The sequence below is a fragment of the Strongylocentrotus purpuratus genome, unplaced genomic scaffold (assembly GCF_000002235.5).
Source record: "Strongylocentrotus purpuratus isolate Spur 01 unplaced genomic scaffold, Spur_5.0 spur5_scaffold_1, whole genome shotgun sequence".
Taxonomy (NCBI): Eukaryota; Metazoa; Echinodermata; class Echinoidea; order Camarodonta; family Strongylocentrotidae; genus Strongylocentrotus; species Strongylocentrotus purpuratus.
Window position 1 is genome coordinate 33468594 of NW_022145594.1, and position 20015 is coordinate 33488608.

At 38.4% G+C, this 20015-nt stretch overlaps 1 long non-coding RNA gene across 1 annotated transcript in view; it reads left to right on the forward strand.

Annotated features, from left to right (window-relative positions):
• LOC115921063 overlaps window positions 1-20015 on the forward strand; it is a 37966-nt gene that overhangs the window by 17229 nt on the left and 722 nt on the right. Inside the window, exon 2 of the long non-coding RNA XR_004062721.1 lies at window positions 5493-5588. This is a non-coding gene — a long non-coding RNA (uncharacterized LOC115921063). The remainder of the gene's footprint in view (window positions 1-5492; window positions 5589-20015) is intronic.

Here is a 20015-nt window from a genome sequence, read left to right on the forward strand (position 1 = left end):
GGCATGCACCTTTTGCCAAACTAGATCAGTCGCAATATTTGTGAAGGTTTCTGGCATGTTAATGTGTCCTTTTTTACATAGTGAATGGAGAATATAATCCCTCTATTTTTGGAAAAAAAGACAAAAAAAAAGGCAAACACAACAACAAACATATAACCCCCAAACATCAGATAATTTGTTTTCATTGTTATTTCTTTTAATGTTTTTGTTTTTGTATTAATTTTCCTATCATCATCATCACTACCATCTCCATCATCATCATCATCATAATCATCATCATCATCATCATCATCATCATCATCATCATCATCATCATCATCATTATCATAATCATCATCATCATCATCATCATCATCATCATCAACATCACCATCATCATCATCATCATCATCATCATCCTCATCATCATTGTTGCCATTGTCATCATCAACATCATCGTCTGTACTGTCATTTTTCACATGATTATTTAGTTTACAGAATCTTGTGCACAGTAGCCCCATCAGCAAGAATTACATTGTTTTTATCCCCAACTGCATCACAGACATATTTAATACTTCATTTGCTGTAGACAAGACATCTGCTTTAGAAGAAAGATTTAAGAATAGATCATTTTTCATACACAGAATGTACGTCAAATATTTCCTGATGTGTCTGTAAGTTGTGTATGTTTGTGAGAACCGTGTGGAGGAGTTGATGAGAGATATTTGGATTTCAATGCGCTTACTCTTGGGACAATTCAACTATGTGATCAGTTAGCCTTCTGTCACAGGCTCTTATTCTTAAACTTAAAAAACAAAAATGGATATTTTCAAAGTGCCCCTTAAATTTTAAAAAGAGCACTAGTAAAAACTGAAGGGACCCTCCCTAAAAAAAATGTTGAATGTTTGTAACTGGTAATGCATTGCTTCAATAAATGCTGTAATTCAACGTGTCCCCCCCCCCCCCCCCCCCCCCCCCCCCCCCCCCCCCCCCCCCCCCCCCCCCCCCCCCGGGATCACCGCCCCTGGGTAAGGGAAGCAACTTCCACTTGTTTAAAAAAATGTCAACAACAGTTTACGGCAAAATTTGTGATTGGCAATTTTGTTGCAGCATCAAATTTTCTGAAAATGTTGACCGCCAACCAAATCCGTGGAATTTTCTTCCACAAAATAGTTTATGGGTTTCCATTTTCCCCTTTAAATCATATGATTGTTCTCATGCTGAAGTACAATTTAAAACAGATCACTGCATTATTTTACTTACTAAGTGGCTGTCCAAGAAGACTAGCTGACCTTTTGAAGTCAAAAGAAGGCCAATGGCCTCTGTATCACCAAAGTAGTAAGAAACAGATGAAACACAGCTTGGCTTTCTGGGCTAAGCTCTTCTCTTGTTCCGCATACAAATGTGAGATTAGGAATACATGGAGGACAAGGTTACAAAGAAATCAGTCTTTTCTTTCACTTTTTTCCAGGGGAGGGGGGGGGGGGGTTATTTATGTATTATAGAGAAAGTAAAGACAGAGCTTAGTTCCTAATAATAAATTACGCATATTTGGGAAAATGCTTTGTAGTTACATGAAAAAAGTTTGATATTCAGAAGAATATCACCACTAGGAGTATTCATGTAGAAGAATTTAGGTTACCAAAAGATGAAGGTTTTATCACTTATGATAATTCAAGATATTTATTGAATAATAACCATAAAAACACACTAAAAACTAGAAATTTAATTCGTCACGAAGACGAATAAGGTGGTCTATCTAAGTCTTATGATAGAATTGAGAATGGGAGAAGTTATATAGACATGTAAACAATGATGATCATGATGACCATGATGATGATCATGATAGTAAAGGTGATGATGATGATGATAATGATAATGTTATATAATGATAACAACGATAATGATGATGATGAGCATAAGCATGATCCTGACATTTGATTGAAAAAATAAGGAAATATTTAGATAGCAAATTAGTCTCAGCTACAACATATTAAAATTTGGGAGAAAACTGTTGAATAACAACTGAGATACTGGTCAAAACACCTTGTTATGCAGATTCATGTTTTGAAAAAAGTGACCTCCCATAGACATAACACGCAAATATGACAAATTATGCATTGTCGCTATCAATGGAATATTTAACTATGATGACGTCATCGAAATGAAAAATGAATGTCATATTTGTGATAGAGAATTATCTCAGCTACAACATATCAAAATCTGAGAGAAAATCGATCACAGATAAGTGAGATAATCTCAATTAAACAAAGACAAAAATGACGTCATCAACAAAAAACATTTGTTTGAGTTTAGATGCCAATATGATGACTTTGTTTCACTTTGTACGAGTCAGGGTGGTATGAAATCATATCTACAACTCATGCTTTTTCCAACCATGATATAAAAATTGGGGGTCGATGGACTATCTGAAGAGCTATTTCAATTTTTAAAATGGCATGTTTTTGATGAAATTTGCATTATATTGCCTATAGCAGCACGCGCGGATTTTGAACTTTGACGCACGCTCACGGCCTTATGAAATATGAAGAGTGACTGAAATTGATGTAACTTGTCAATTACGCTAAGAGGAATCCAAATCATGTAAACGCGCAACGCGCGCGGGGACATGTACGGACGGAAAATTTTGAAATGCTTAAAATGACCTGATTCGTACTCTCGTTTAATAGTTAAGTGATTTTGAGCATTTTAAAATTTTGACGCGCGCGTACGTGCGCGTCATGACCTTTATGTGACCTTTGATGACATGACTTGTTGACCCTTGACTTGAAGTATATGTGATATGAATATGAATGACCTTTGCTTATGCATCATGAAGATATGATGGATAACGTGATTTCACAAAATGGCGCCTGGATGACGTCACGATGACCTGATGACCTTGAAAAGGTTACTGTCACGTCTCATGACAATGACCTATGACTGTGTCAAAATTGAAAGAAATTAACACAACCGATCTTGAGTTAACCGATGAACAAAAAACGGGGAGAAATAAAAATAAATAATAATAATACTAAATAAATAAAGAAAGAAAATTCTGACGAAAACAATAGGTGATCTGTTTTCAACAGACCACCTAACTAGAAATGTAATTCGTCACGAAGACGAATAAGGTGGTCTGTGTAAGTCTCATGATAGATTTGAGAATGGGAGAAATTATATATGACATGTAAACAATGATGATCATGATGAACATGATGATGATCATGATAGTAAAGGTGATGATGATGATAATGATAATGTTATATGATGATAAAAACGATAATGTTAATGATGATGATAATGATCATGATCATGATGATGTTGATGATGATCATCTTTAGACCATGATGATGATGATGGTGGTGACATTGATGATGATGATGATGATGATCATATTGATGATGATATTGATGATGATGAGCATGAGCATGATCCTGACATCTGATTGAAAAAAAATGAGGAAATATTTAGCATATAGTCTCAGCTACAACATTCTAAGATTTGGGAGAAAACTGTTGAATAACAACCGAGATACTGGTCAAAACACATTGTCATGCAGATTCATGTTTTGAAAAAAGTGACCTCCCATAGACATAACACGCAAATATGACAAATTATGCATTGTCGCCTTTAATCGAATATTTTACAATGATGACGTCATCTAAATAAAAAATAAATGACATACTTCTAGTAGAGAATTATCTGAGCTACAACATATCAAAATCTGGGAGAAAATCGATGACCGATAAGTGAGATAATCTCAATTAAACAAAGACAAAAATGACGTCATCAACAAAATACATTTGTTTGAGTTTAGATGCCAATATGATGACTTTATTTCACTTTGTACGAGTCAGGGTGGTATGAAATCATATCTCCAACTCATACTTTCTCCAACCATGATATAAAAATTGGGGGTCAATGGACTATCTGAAGAGCTATTTCGATTTTTAAAATGGCATGTTTTTGATCATATTTGCATTAAATTGACAATAGCAGTACGCGCGGATTTTGAACTTTGACGCACGCTCACGGCCTTATGAAATATGAAGAGTGACTGAAATTGATGTAAATTGTCAATTACGTTAAGAGAAATCCAAATCATGTAAACATTTTGAATTTGACCTTTTCCGCGCGCCGTGAGCGCGCGCAACGCGCGCGGGGACACGTACGGACGGAAATTTTTGAAATGCTTAAAATGACCTGATTCGTACTCTCGTTTAATAGTTAAGTGATTTTGAGCATTTTAAAATTTTGACGCGCGCGTACGTGAGCGTCATGACCTTTATGTGACCTTTGATGACATGACTTGTTGACCCTTGACCTGAAGTATATGTGATATGAATATGAATGACCTTTGCTTAGGCATCATGAAGATATGATGGATAACGTGATTTCACAAAATGGCGCCTGGATGACGTCACGATGACCTGATGACCTTGAAAAGGTTACTGTCACGTCTCATGACAATGACCTATGACTGTGTCAAAATTGAAAGAAATTAACACAACCGATCTTGAGTTAACCGATGAACAAAAAACGTGGAGAAATAAAAATAAATAATAATAAATAAATAAATAAATAAATAAAGAAAGAAAATTCTGACGAAAACAATAGGTGATCTGTCGAAAACGACAGACCACCTAATAATAGAAAAATACAGTATGGAACATGGAAAGGACCAGTTGAAAACTTTATACTTGTGAGGCCTACATTTACTCATACATACATGTATTAATTTGTTTATTGTGACCATGGTTTGATGTCATACAAATGAAACACATCATAAAAAAAGGTTATACATACCAGTGATACATACATGTAGTACATGTCAATAAACAAAAAGTAGAATGACAGGGAAAGCGTAAAGAACTGTAAGAGGTTTATCACATGCATTGTACATGGATGTTGTATAATACACTCATACCTGACATCTTCATGTATAGGCTGACATGACTTCATATGAATTTGAACTAACATCAAATATTCACCTCCGTAAGCCTGACAGTTCATCACATGCTCAGTTTATGTGTACACAATGAAACACCCATGATTCCCTGCCCATGTTTTGTTTTGGCTTTCCCCTTTTTTTCAACAGAAATATTTCCTCCAACCTGTCTTGTGCTCTCTTTTCTTACATTCAATGGATTGGATGCTATCAAAGATTTAAGAAGACTAGTCTGGCCTCACCATTTTGTAAATACTGTGCTAATTGTTAAATAATACCTGTGAGTGGCCTTTTGACAAAAGAACAAGTTTCATGAAGAGGCTGACGAAATGTGAAAGAAGAGATGTATCATTGTGAAGCAGTGGAACTTCAGGCTGTAAGTTGTCACAGAATTTTGAAGTTATTGTTACATTATTTTGCCTAAATTATTACTAATATTTCAATACGTATTTGCTCTATAAATGTAATTATGATATACATTTACTGTAGCATATTTTATGTCAGACTATACAATGGAAAATTAATCTTATTTTTGTATCAATATTTTCTTCTTTTTGCCTAGAATATTGCCAAGATGACAGCTGTAGTCCTACGTGTGTATAATTGAAGATCATCATAGCCTACATAGTACATACAGTAGATGACATTCAGAAAAAGGGTAAGTACACATAGATCTATAGATTTATTTGACTCTCCTGTCTCCCTCTTGTTTCCTTCATCTCTTAGTCACAGTCACTTTCTCTCCCCCTTCTTTTATCTTTTGGTCACTTTACCTTTTGTATGATGTGTTTCAGCTGGATAACGTCAGGGCTCCATATTAACTTTTTTTATTTTTTATACTGGGAATCTAGATTGAAAAGTTAAGGTCTGTATATATTGGCCCTCTATTTAATTCAATTTTTTTTCAGGGGGGGGGGGGGGGGAGGGGGAGTAAGGAGAGGAGATCATAGTTAAAATTCAGAGGCTAATGCACACTGTAGATCCCTAGATTACAGGTATGTGTGAGGTCAAGGCTTGTACAGCAGGTCGGCAAGGGAAGTCAATGATTGATGTTTCTAAGAGTTGAAGTGCTCCCTCTTTTGTTGTACTTGAACCACTCTTGTCCTTGAGTACTATCAGAGCTCTTGAACTTGTCTTCATAGTCCTATTTAGTCCTATTTGGAAATGCCAAGTAGTATACCAGGTTTTCGTCTTACTACTTGTAGCTACTTGCGCCCGCTTACAACAAACAATGCCTAATCGGTGACCATTGGTCCCCCATGATCCTCTTTTTCTTATGTTAACTGAGAGCTGAGTTGATGAGATAACCACCTGTCCAGTGACCTTGCAGGGCGCTCTAATCCCTCCTGTAAACTATGGCAGATAAGCTTTAAATCATTTTCTCTTTTCTCTTTCTCTTAACCCATACACGTACATAGGATCCTTTTTCATGATTTACACAACGTTTGTCTTGTGAATGAATAGTATTTTCAATTTTGTTAATGACTTGGAGATTGTAATTTCAAATTAAAAACAAAGAAATTAGTTTAGTGCCCCTCACCCTTAAATTTGTTTAAATTTGTGAGTCTGGTGTTAGATCCTTGGGGCCCATACCCTGTTGGTGTTGCGCCCAGGTTAACGCCCTTCTGGCTCTCAAAAGGTAATTTATTCTCATACATGTAGATGTTCTACTAGGTGAATACTATCTGCGTCTGCTCAGCGCTATAAGGGCATAAGTACATATACTTGAACAGAGGGTTAATGCCCTTTTGGCTCTGACTATCCTAGTTTTTCACTGTCAGGTGTTGGTGTGTTGCCTGATGTTTGAATCGTTCTTAGTAAATCAACACTTCGCAGGTGCCGGATCAAATACGGGCAAATCTTTCTCTAAACCTCCAGAGTAAACTTCCTCCTTTTCGTCAGTCCCAATGCACAGTTGAACGTGAGGTAAACTGCCTTTCCTTTGCCATAAAAGTTCCCGGAAGGAAAGTCAAAAGAGGTTCTAAGCAAACAGGTTCCTTTGATAATAATTTCACGGGTATTTCCGGAGTTTATGCAAAATTTTGGAACGAAAGCATTGCTACAAATATTCATCAATATGATTTTAATTTGACATTGGTTGAATATTGATTTTCTTAATTTATAGATATACTGTATATACACTCATTTTGAAACCTGTGCCTGCATGTACAGATTAAACACATTGGAAAGGCTTTGTTTAATCAGTTAAACTGATGGAGTAAACTGCATCTCATTTTTGCATAAATTTCTTAAATTTGAAAGTTGATTCAGCCGAATCAGGTCGATTTGTCCCCTTTGAACAGATTGCTCATAATTCTTGTAGAAGAAAAGAAAGACCTGAAAATACTTATGCTTTTGGACATTCAAAACCCATACATCCATATATATCTACACAGGATTTGTCCCAGGAAAATAAGGAAGGAATCGCAAGCAAGGCAAATATGAGGAGGCTATCTTACAGCACCTCTGTAAATAATTGGTCCTTAGCTGGCACGTTTAGCTCCAATAAAATAAATCCATGTTCCTGCAATTCCCTTTTGTGATATCCTGACAAATATCATGGTATGAATGAAAAAGGCTGAGCGGAAGTTTGAAGACGTTAACAATAATGCAGACCTAAATAATATATACATTGTATGGAGGGGTGGTGAAAGGGGGGGGGGGGGTGGAGAGGGAAGTAATGGACAAAAATGAAAAGAGTCAAGGTTTAAATGGTTATTTTTTTTTAATTAGATGTGGATAGAAAAGGATAATTTTTCTGGCCTTATTCCCCAGGAGAACACTAATTTTATCTAGTCAGATGTCTACTTTTCTTCAAATTTTATTCTTGGACAGGAAGTGAAAAGATAAGTGATGGACAAGCAAGGTTAGAACTTGGAAATATATGTATTTTGATAAAAAATTAATGCTGATTACAATTACATCAAGTGCCTACACAGACTCTGGTTAGTTATAATGATAAATGAAGGGGGTTAAAGACTTTAATAATAATAAAAAATAATAATGATAGGCATTTATATAGCGCCATCTATCTAGACAATTCTATTCCGAGGCGCACAAATTAACTATTACTCCGGCTTTAGCCTAGCTGCCATTACAGCCCTCTAGCATTTCATGGAAAACATTCCTGCCAGGTACCCATTTACCCCACCCGGGTCAAGTGTGGCAAATGAAGATTAATGCCTTGCAAAAGGACATAAGTGCCGTGTTGGGGATTGAACCACTACCTTCGAATTTCAAGTCAAGTGCTTAAACCACTTGACTACGACACTTCTACTTTATTCATTGGTGAATGCCATTTGGGTTAAGACTGGAAATAGTATCGAGTGAACTGTGCCTGTACTTGCACATTATTTGCACATATCTGGGCTACTACCCCAAGGGTTCAACTTCACTTTAATGAGATAATGTGTAACTGAAAACTACTAGTAAACTACTGGTAGACTGTAAAGAAGATCGCCCTCTGTACAGTCGTGGTTACTTTACCTGACTGCTAAGAAAGCATTGTTAATAAGCAACCAGAGGACCAACGGCTTTAGGTCCTCTCCGAAAGACCTGGTAATGAGGATTAATGCCTTACCAAAGGGCACTAGTGCATCACCTTGGTTTCGAACCCGGGTCGCCTGATTACGAGTCCACTGCTCTACCAACTGAGCTATCGCGTATATGAAATGTTCTTGTAGCATTGTGTGAACAGACCCTAAATATCCATGTTATTGCCAGGTATTTGAGCTATGACCCCAAGGGTTCAACTTCACATTAATGAGATAATGTGTAACTGAAAACTACTAGTAAATTGGTAAGACTGTACAAAAAAAAAATCGCTCTCTGTACAGAAATATTAAATGTTCTTGTAAGCATTGTGTGAACAGACCCTGAATCTCCACGTTATTGCCAGGTATTTGGGGTATGACCCTGGGGGTTGAACTTCATGTTATTGAGATAAACATGGGTGTGTTTACTTTCTCTATTCCCTGTCAATACATTGGCCTGCCACGTCCTGGTGCTGATAAATGTGTTTCCTCTAAATTCACAATGTATACAGTGGAAAGTTTGCTCGTATTTTATGATGGCTTTGGGGTGTTGAAGGAAAGAGGGTGGTAGAGAGAGAGAGAGAGAGAGAGATAGAGAGAGAAAGGGGGGGGGGGAGAGACAGAGAGAGACAGAGAGAGACAGACAGAGAGAGAGAGACAGAGAGAGAGAGAGAGACAGAGAGGCAGAGAGACAGAGAGAAGAGTGAGAGAGAGGGGAAAGGGGGGGGGGGGGGGGTGGAGGGATACAATGAGGGGGGAAATGTATCTCCCCTCCATTCACAATGTATACAGTGGAAAGTTTGCTAGTATTTTATGATGGCTTTGGGGTGTTGAAGGAAAGAGGGTGGTAGAGAGAGAGAGAGAGAGATATAGAGAAAGAAGAAGGGGGAGAGACAGACAAAGACAGAGAGAGACAGAGAGAGACAAACAGAGAGAGAGACAGAGAGAGAGAGAGAGAGAGACAGAGAGGCAGAGAGACAGAGAGAAGAAAGAGAGAGGGGGAAAGGGGGGGGGGGGGGTGGAGGGATACAAGGAGGGGGAAATGTATCTCCTTTCTATTCACGATGTATACAGTGGAAAGTTTGCTCGTATTTTGTGATGGCTTTGGGGGTGTTGAAGGAAAGAGAGGGGTGGGAAAGGGGAGGGGGGAGGGAGGGAGGGAGGGAGGGAGGGAGGGAGGGAGGGAGGGAGGGAGGGAGAGGGGGGGGGGAGGGTGGATGGATACAAGGAGGGGGAAAATGTATCTCCTCACCTTTCATATTGTAAACAGTTACTATAGGCGTGTCTGCACTATCTCGAGATTGCCAAATATCCAGCTATTTGAATTATCCCGATCGCAAACTATCCAGCTTATTTGCGTCTTCATTAGACCGAAGTAGCAAATTAGCTGGATAGTTGGTCGGGATAATATCCCAAGATATCTCGGTCTAGTTTGCGGTTTTCCGTGTTTACTCGAGGTCAGTGGTTGCGAGGTCAGCGCTGAGCGGTATAGATCGCATGTGCGAACCGGAAATCGTTGTGCATGATGGGATCGGGATAATTGACTCCGTACTTCGGTCTAATGAAGACGGTCGCAAACTATCCCGCTAGTTCGGAAATAGAAGGATATTTTGCAAACTAGACCGAGATATCTTGGGATATTATCCCGACCAACTATCCAGCTAATTTGCCACTTCGGTCTAATGAAGACGCAAATAGCTGGATAGTTTCGATCGGGATAGTTCAAAATAGCTGGATATTTGGCAATCTCGAGATAGTGCAGACACGCCTTATGTGGTATAAGTTTGTCCATTTTTTACGATGGTTTTGAGCATTTGAGGTGTTGACGGAAGGGTGAGTGACTGTAAAGCAGTGAGAAAGAGAGAAAGAGAAACAGAAAGAGAAAGAGATGTAGAAAGAGAGAGAGAAGAAGAGAGAGAAGGAGGAGAAGAAGAAGGCGTAGGAGGAAGAAAGAAAGAAGGAAAGACAGAAAAGAAAAAGAAAGAAAAACAAAATCTTTCTTTATTCCTTGTGAGATTTTTTTAACAGGGATATTTCTTTCCTTGACTATTCATGTTTGTGCAAGGTCTCCCTCTTGTGTCAAGTATTTGTCAGTGTGCCAGCTCATAAATCATGCAAATCTCATTCAGGGCTGTGTTGATAGGTGAAGCTAGAGGTCAACTGAGGTTAAGTGCCTCAAAGAGGTTATGGTGTATGGGGTGGAGGGGAGGAAGGAGAGTGGGTAGAGGGTCACTGGATGGAAGAGGGGAGGAAAGATAGACAGATGGAAAGAAAATAGTGGTGTTGGGAAGGTTTATGGGAGATGCGATTAAAGAATGATGTTGTGTTTTGATTCTGAACATGTAATTTTTCCTTTTTTAAACATTTAGGAAAGTACATGTATTAAGAAAAATAGTCTTAGGAATACTCTAAATAAAGTAATACAAAATAAAAAAACTTATATTTTTTCATTTTAGAAATGTTTATGATTAAGAAAGAAAATATATACAGCTACAAAAAGAGAGAAAGAAAAAAAAATCATATTTTTTCATTGTACAAGAAAAGGTAAGAGATAAACAGTATGTTGACAGTGTAGGCTTAATTACATGAAGCTAGCAAAACAGATTGAACAGAGAAAAAAATACATGGGGGATCGGGGCGAAGAAGCCCCCAAAATGCCAAAAAGAGCCCCCGACAGTAATTAAAGAGCCCCCCAAATTTTGCATAGAGTTCAATGCAAAACAAATGAAAGAGTGTTATTTTCATGCGAGCAAGCTTTAAAAGTAGCCCCCAACATTTTTATAATATTTTTCCCCCTGAAATAGATAAAAAAGTTGGATACATGTAGGATTGAGAACTAGTTGAGAGAGGGAGAGAAAGAGAGAGAGAGAGAGAGAGAGAGAGAGAGAGAGAGAAATAAATGGAATAGTGACCAAAGAAAGAGCAGGGCATACCCCAAAATAGCAAATATTTGAATAGTTGAACTTGGGGTAACGGTAATCACCGTTATAAAGTGTCACTTTGATGAATAGCTCTGTTTTGCCTCTCTCCGAATTAAAAGAAGGCTCACCATAACGCCCGGCCACACCTGTCTGCGTTGGGGAGGCCATAGCAGCACCCCTAAGGGACCCATTTGGGCACCGTTCCGAGAGTACCAGAGCCGAGGAGAGGCTCCTGAAATGGAGGGGCATCCTTTTAATATCCAGTCAGATGTAGGCCTATGTTTTTGGTTGTGATGTGTAGAGACTGATGCATATTTTCGTGGAATTGCATTTTGCCTTCTTTATGAACACTTTTCTTATAGCATAACAGGAGATCTCCCTGATTGCACATTATTTGACACCCCAGGAAAAAATGCTGATCTTGCACTTTGTAAATAATAATTTATCATTTGGTTTGCGATACTGTCAGGCCTGATAATTACCCGATTTAAATCGGGGTGGTTGAGGAATTTTTTATTTTTATTTATTTTTATTTTTTAGTGCTAACTATCACCCCTGTGCTATCCATGATAACCTAAATAAAATAAAGTCCTCTCTTTACTACAGGAACTGCAATTTTTGTAAACTCTATTTCTTTTTTTATTACAAGCCCTCTTCCAGGAAAAGCATGTGGAATTAAAAATCTGTGTAGTAGTTCTTCAGATAAAACAACTGGATTAATGAACCTTCCCATATTAAACCTTCAGAATTACACATTATCTGAAATATGACTAGTATTACTATTGTATGCACATTTTTTGATTATGTAGGATGTTCCCTACAACTTTATGCGTTGTTTTCGCCAATTTTACCTTACCCCGTTCAAACCCATCCTTAATTCTATTTTACCCGCAGTTATCCTTGAAAGGGGTTGCCATTTAGAGGTCAATTTGAAGGAGCAGAGGTTTGCAAACTTGCTGTTTTATGGCTCTATCCCAAGCCTATCTCACACTCCTTGAAAACGTGTCTATTAGACTCTTTTACACAAGATAAGAAATTCATACATAAATACATTTTCATGATGAAATATGTTTTAAAAGACTTGTCTAAAGAGAAGTAAGGTAATTCATCTGAAATTCATACATTTTTATGAAGAAACTTGATTAAAGAAATGCATATCGTAAATCTCACAGTGGAAGGGACACCCAGACAAGATATATACTTTATTGCTTAAAGATCTTAGAGAAAAAAATATCCTTGTTAGAGAAGAACATTGTACATGTACATGCCATGGGAGGGTAAAACTCTCATACTGCAGGCCCCTGGAGTTTCTGAACATTCTATAGTTTTTCTTATAATACCATGAGTCAAACCTGAGTTTTTACAGAGTTTTCAATATTTAATGAAGCTCGGCCCTCATCTGTGCTGTACGACTTTGCAGTATACAACATTCAGAAGGCAAAATATAAGTACTTTTATTATTTTATCTATAGAGATTTACTATAAAACATTGTATAGTATTTCTTGCCTGAATAGGGTCTAAGTAAGTTGTCTGGAGGGGGACGAACAAATTTGTCTTGGTTGTCATGGCAATGACATTGGATGGTTCAAGGTTTATGCTTGATGCTGGTCAAATTCGGCAGGTGTGTGGTATATTTCACTGTCTTTGTTCATAGTAGGTATGATGGGGTTGGGATTTAACCGGAAAAACAGAGGAAAACAAAATACTTAGGGAGAAGTCTGGTAAAGTAAGTTAGTGGGTGTTTTGACAATTAAGGTATACATTTCAGATACAAAATTGATGCTGAATGATGTAAATATCCCCCCCCCCCAAAAAAAAAAAGAAGAAGAAAAGACACACAGAAAAAATGAGAAAAGAGTTTGCTGTAAAATTAAAAATAAGGTGTGAAAAACAGGTACAAGGAGACACAAACAGATACCAACGAATATAAAACATGTTAAATAATGAAAAATACAAGAAAAATGTTTAAAGGCTGAAAAATAGAAAGAGAACTAGAATTTAATTCGTCACGAGGACGAATAAGGTGGTCTGTCTAAGTCTTATGATAGATTTGAGGATGGGAGAAGTTATATAGACATGTAAACAATGATGATCATGATGAACATGATGATGATCATGATAGTAAAGGTGAAAATGATGATAATGATAATGTTAGATGATAAAAACGATAATGTTAATGATGATGACCATGAGCATGATCCTGACATCTGATTAAAAAAAATGAGGAAATATTTAAATAGCAAATAGTCTCAGCTACAACATAATTAAATTTGGGAGAAAATCGATCACTGATAAGTGAGATAATCTCAATTAAACAAAGACAAAAATGACGTAATCAACAAAATACATTTTTTTTAGTTTAGATGCCAATATGATGACTTTGTTTCACTTTGTACGAGTCAGGGTGGTATGAAATCATATCTCCAACTCATGCTTTTTCCAACCATGATATAAAAATTGGGGGTCAATGGACTATCTGAAGAGCTATTTCGATTTTTAAAATGGCATGTTTTTGATCAAATTTGCATTATATTGCCCATAGCAGTACGCGCGGATTTTGAACTCTGACGCGCGCTCACGGCCTTATGAAGGATCAAGAGTGACTGAAATTAATGTAAATTGTCAATTACGGTAAGAGGAATCCAAATCATGTAAACATTTTGAATTTGACCTTTTCCGCGCGCTGTGAGCGCGCACAACGCGCGCGGGGACACATTCGGACGGAAAATTTTGAAATGCTCAAAATGACCTGATTCGTACTCTCGTTTAATAGTTAAGTGATTTTGAGCAATTCTAAATTTTGACGCGCGCGTCATGACCTTTATGTGACCTTTGATGACAGGACCTGTTGACCCTTGACCTGAAGTATATGTGATATGAATATGAATGAACTTTGAGTACGCATCATGAAGAAATGATGAATAATGTGATTTCACAAAATGGCGCCTGGATGACGTCACGATAAGTTGATGACCTTGAAAATGTTCCTGTCACGTCTCATGATGACTACCTATGACTGTGTCAAAATTGAGAAAAATTGGGTGGATGGATATTGAGAAATCGGTTGCACAAAAAAGTGGAGAAATAAATAAAAATAAATAATAATAATAATAAAGAAAGAAAATTCTGACGAAATCAATAGGTGGTCTGTTGACAACAGACCACCTAATTAAAATTTCCTCTTATGATGTGATGGAATTGCATGCCTTAAATAGCTGAACTTGACATCTTAGATCGGCAATTTTATGCAATCATATCCCATGATCATGAAATAAGTGTGTTTTTTGTCACAGATGACAGACATGTTGAATTTATGAAAGAAATTGTTCAACAAATAACTCAGTACAGCAATAAATTAGAATTGCCTCAGAATAATGTGAAACTTGATCATGAGTGTTTGGAATTACATCCTTCTACTTTTCATGTGAAATTGTTTCAAAATGATGAAAGTTTGATATTTATTGGAGAATAACTTTATTTTATGGTTGAAATGTATCCCCTCCACTTGGTCCTGAGTTCGACCCATTTTGGTAAAATGGTGTCACTTTCTTTTGAGTTTAACCCTGATTATGCCGCCAGTTCAATGCATTAGTACCCTGTAGTCTTTGGGCGCGTTCATGCTTGATTTTGACGGCCAGAATCAGGCATCTGTTACGCGTTTAGTTTAAAACATGATTGCGTTCATGCTCACTTTGTAGAATCACCGAAAAACGGCGATCACGATCGCCGATCGTAAACTCACAAAAAGATACGTTTACAATTTGTAAACACGTTTAAATGGGGTCAACGCACTGACCTCTAGTAGGTCTACGTAGCATGCACACACAGGTTTGCGAATCCAGCTGAAGGCCACCCAAGGAGAATTGCCTGGAGAAGTGAGCATGAACAGTGCACCGTGGAACTGCGATTACGATGAGCGTTTACGATGAGCGTTACAAATCGCTCATTCTGCCTTCAAAATTTAAGCATGAACGCGCCCTAAAAGAAGTTGGTGTTGTGGTATAGTGGTTCATTCACTTGACTCTCAATCCAAGGGTCGAGGGTTCAAATCCCAGCCTGGCACTAATGTCCTTTGGTAAAACATTTGTCACCCTTAACACAGGTGTAAATGGGTACCTGGCAAATTGCAAGGGTAATGATAATTGCAGAGCACGCAGACAGAATACTGTAAACACTGATGTGGCTACCTTAGGGAAATAAGACCCAATTATTTATTATAAAGGTATATAAATCCTTGGCTAGTCCCACAGAAGAGGATCTTTTTACTCAAAAGCCTCTTTCGTAACTGGCAGAAAAAAATGATATCGTGAACTATAAGTTAAGTAATTCTTTGTTATTTTAGGTTTCCGTAATTGCCTGTCAAACAATACCATACTATTATTTGTTCAGTTTTGCATTGTATTAATCAGTCTTCTCTTCATCTTGCAAAAAGTTACACTATAATTTTTCAGCATGTGAAATTGAATGTTCTAGTAATATATGTCAGGAAAGATTCAAAGCTGCAACATGAATATATGGAAATAAAGAACAAAAAATGTGTTGTTGCCTGTTCCAATACACAAGACAGTCATTGATGGTCGGCATAAACACCTCCTGCAAATCCATCTCTCGAGAACATTCTTGGTTTTATTTCGTTTTCCTGCTCGGTGCAATACCTGTCACTCCTTGCCAAGAGGTTAGTCAATCATGACACCAGAGGCGACATCTTGCACCCTCACACCCTGACTGTCCCCCTACCGCCCCCTCCACCACCCCTGTGGTACCCCTTCCCCACCCCATCCTCACCCCTCCATCACCCCTCTACCACCCTAATCCTCTCCCCATCCATTATCCTCCACCACCTCTGTTGTACCCCTCCACCACCCTAATCCTCACCCCTCCACCACCCCCTCCATACACCTCTTCCACACACCTCCACCACTCTAATCCTCTTCCCATCCATTATCCTCCAACACCTCTGTTGTACCCCTTCCCCACCCCATCCTCACACCTCCACCACCCCAATCCTATCCCCATCCATTATCCTCCACCACCTCTGTTGTACCCCTTCCCCACCCCATCCTCACCCCTCCACTACCCCATCCACACCCCTCCACCAACCCCTTCACACCCCTCCACCAACCCCTCCACACCCCTCCACCACCCCATCCTCACCCCTCCACCACCCCATCCTCACCCCTCCACCACCCAATCCTCACCCCTCCACCACCCCATCCTCACCCCTCCACCACCCCATCCTCACCCCTCCACCACCCCATCCTCACCCCTCCACCACCTAATCCTCACCCCTCCACCACCCCTCCTCACCCCTCCACCACCCATCCTCACCCCTCCACCACCCCTCCTCACCCCTCCACCACCCCATCCTCACCCCTCCACCACCCCATCCTCACCCCTCCACCACCCCTGCACCACCCCCTGCACCACCCCCTCCACACCCCTCCACCACCCCCTCCACACCCCTCCACCACCCTAATCCTCTCCCCATCCATTATCCTTAAACTTGACAGTTGGGAATTAATGTGCCGCCATAGGGCTAGAATTTGAGTGATTAGTGCAATTGTTTCAAATGGCATTAGTTTTCTTGCGACACTCCCATTCCCTCTGTCTCCTTTTCTCCTTCCGATGACGTAGTTCATGAAAGATTTTGTGTGGGGACTTTGTTGTTATCGCAGCGAGTTTCAATAGCCATGCTCTTTCTATTCCTCTCGGGGCCCCACCATAACATTTTTAGAAAAGATTGATGTGTATGGCAATGAAGGTGAACTAGTGCTTGTGTGTTCAAGTTCATGTTAGTGACTGTATCAAAGAATGTTTTAATAAAGATCAAATTTGATTATTCAATACTAAAAGATCTATGATAAGCACAGTGAAATGAATTAACATCACAAGGAAATTCCCTGTGCATAATTTTGAGTTTAAAAAGTAATTTTCAATACTACTAATAAAGCTATGTATTTAGATTTTATTGAATCATTTCAATATTACAAATGTTTAGAAGTACAAATACTAAATTTGTAACTGAGCATTTGGTGTCTCATACTTAACAAAGTATTATAATATTAAAGTTTTGAATAAAGCCTGACACCAAATGTCATTGCCTCTCATATTTGGTCAGATCTTTAAGCTCTCATAAGTCTATTAACCTAATACAAGGATCGGACATATATGTACATATGTTCTAACATCTTGGACTAATTGCCACAAATTCTCCTGTACACTTGTACTGTTGAGACCAACACGAGTATAAAGGAGATATACAACTCTGATTCTGAGGTGTACTGTATCTAGCTATGGACGGTTGTACGATCATTCTAAAAGATGACATCACAACTATCAATCGCTCGTCATGCCACAACATGCACAAACAACGCGCAGTGACACCCAAGTAATTAAATGTCTCCCTCGTTTGAGCCGCTAGGTGGAATGTGATCGGGGCAATTGCGGCAATGCTGTTTGGCGATGAGTGGCTGAGATTGAAGTAATCAATAGTAATGGGATCTTGTCTTCTTCATCTCTAGGTTGTTATACAATAGGAATGCAAAGCTATAACAGATACATTTATAAGTCCATGTACTAATGGAAGAATTTGTTTGTTTGTTTTATTTGACTGCTGAGAAAGCATTGTATGCTTGTAAGTAAGCAACTACATGTAGGGGACCAACGGCTTTAAGTCCTCTCCAAGAGACTTGTTAATGAGGATTAATGCCTTACCAAAGGCCAATAGCACATCAACTAGGTTTTGAACCTGGGACCTCCCGGTTAAGGGGACCACTGCTCTACCACCGAGCAACGGTGCCTCCTCCTGAGTCAACGCAATGCATTGTGTACTGCATTGCAAAGCCCAGTTACTTATATTACTGTTAATTGTAAATTATCATGGAGAATAATGAAATGGATTTTTTTGGGGAGTCTTTACAACAATCATTTTACTTAAAACTTTCCACTGCTTGTATAGCATTCATGTCATGTTTCTAAGATAGAGTTATATTTCCTTCCAAATAATGGCTATCTTTGTATCTCTGATAATTTGTACTTTGTAACTTTATCTCAATATTTGAGGATGAATGTTTAGCAGATGAGTATAAAGAAAAAGAAGAGATTGGAGGAAAATAAAATTTAGATGATGTATAAAAAGGGTCAACTTTTGATCACTTAATTCTCTCATTCCCATAAAACATAAAGTCAATAACAACTTCCAATAACTGATATAAGCTACTGAAAATCGTTGCATTTGATTGGCTGGGAGCAAATTTGTCATAGAAATTTACATTTGTTATTGATAACAAGTTATATAAAACAGGACCCTAGGGGATTATGTAAGCAATTAATTAACAAATTACCAGTGTCACCTTGATAGTAACCAAAGATTGTGAAAAGAATATGAAATAAAATTCAGTCTGGACAAGACAGATAATATATGACAATAGCCCCCTCATTCTACAATTGAACTGATGCAATATTACCTTGATTTCTTTATTATACCACCCACAGTTTCAATGCCATGATGTTACTGTATTTCAGATGTACTACAACAGTTATTTGACCCAAACTCAGTTGGTTACCAAAAGAAATTTTGTCCTCTCTGTCTTTGAGTCAGTTGTAGCATCATTATCTATTTCCATGCAGTGATGTTACTGTATCACAGATGTACTGCAACAGTTATTTGACCCAAACACAGTTGGTTACTAAAAAGTAACCTTTTCTCTCTCTTTGTATCAGTTGTAGCATCATTATCTATTTCCTGTATGCAACATCCCGCCCGACTGGAAGCATGAGGCCTGTCCTCATCAGCTCGAGATTGCCAAATATCTTGCTATTTGGACTATCTTGATCGCAATTTATCCAGTTAATTTGCGTCTTCATCAGCCCGAAGTTGCAATTAGCGGGATATTTAGTCGAGAAAATCATCCCAAGATATCTTGGGTTAGTTTGCAAAATATTTCGATATTTCTCCGGTGCATCTTCACCAACCCGAAGTCTCGCACTATGCGCGAACGCCAAGCAAAATATCTCGAGCTAATTTCTTGAGCTGGAGTTTCAAGTTTCAATGTCAAGTCTCGAGCTGATGAAGACGCAATTTGTAACTTCTTGATTATTTCCCAAATCAGAAATAGCGTGCTATTTGGCAATCTCGAGCTGATGAGGGCAGGCCTATGGTCTTAACTGCGGCCACCAACGCTTGGCTTTAAACGCTGCCGCTTCTCCCCCATTGTTAACACCCTTTGACGCTAAACAAGATAAATGCCTTCACTACTAGGGAGGTCTTCTATCTGGGGACCATCTTTTCCCCAAAATTCATTTTCTTCAGGATAAATCTGTTGTGGGAGGAGAGGAGCGTATGCCTCAAGGCCATTCATGCAATTGAATGGTCAATCAGAAATGAAAATCTGAAAGCAATTTTCCACTTTTCTTCTGTCTTCTTTGGCTTTAGTTTCATTCTATTCTTATCTTCTGCCTTCTTTAATCCTCTCATTCAGTTCCTAGCCTCTGCCAAATTATTCCTGTGTCTCTTTCTGAACGACATCTAGATGTTGCCTTTGTGATTATTTTATAAAAAATACTGCAAAATTAAGCAAATTTCCTATGTTCTTTTATTGTCTCATTCATCTCATAGCCTCTGCCTTTTG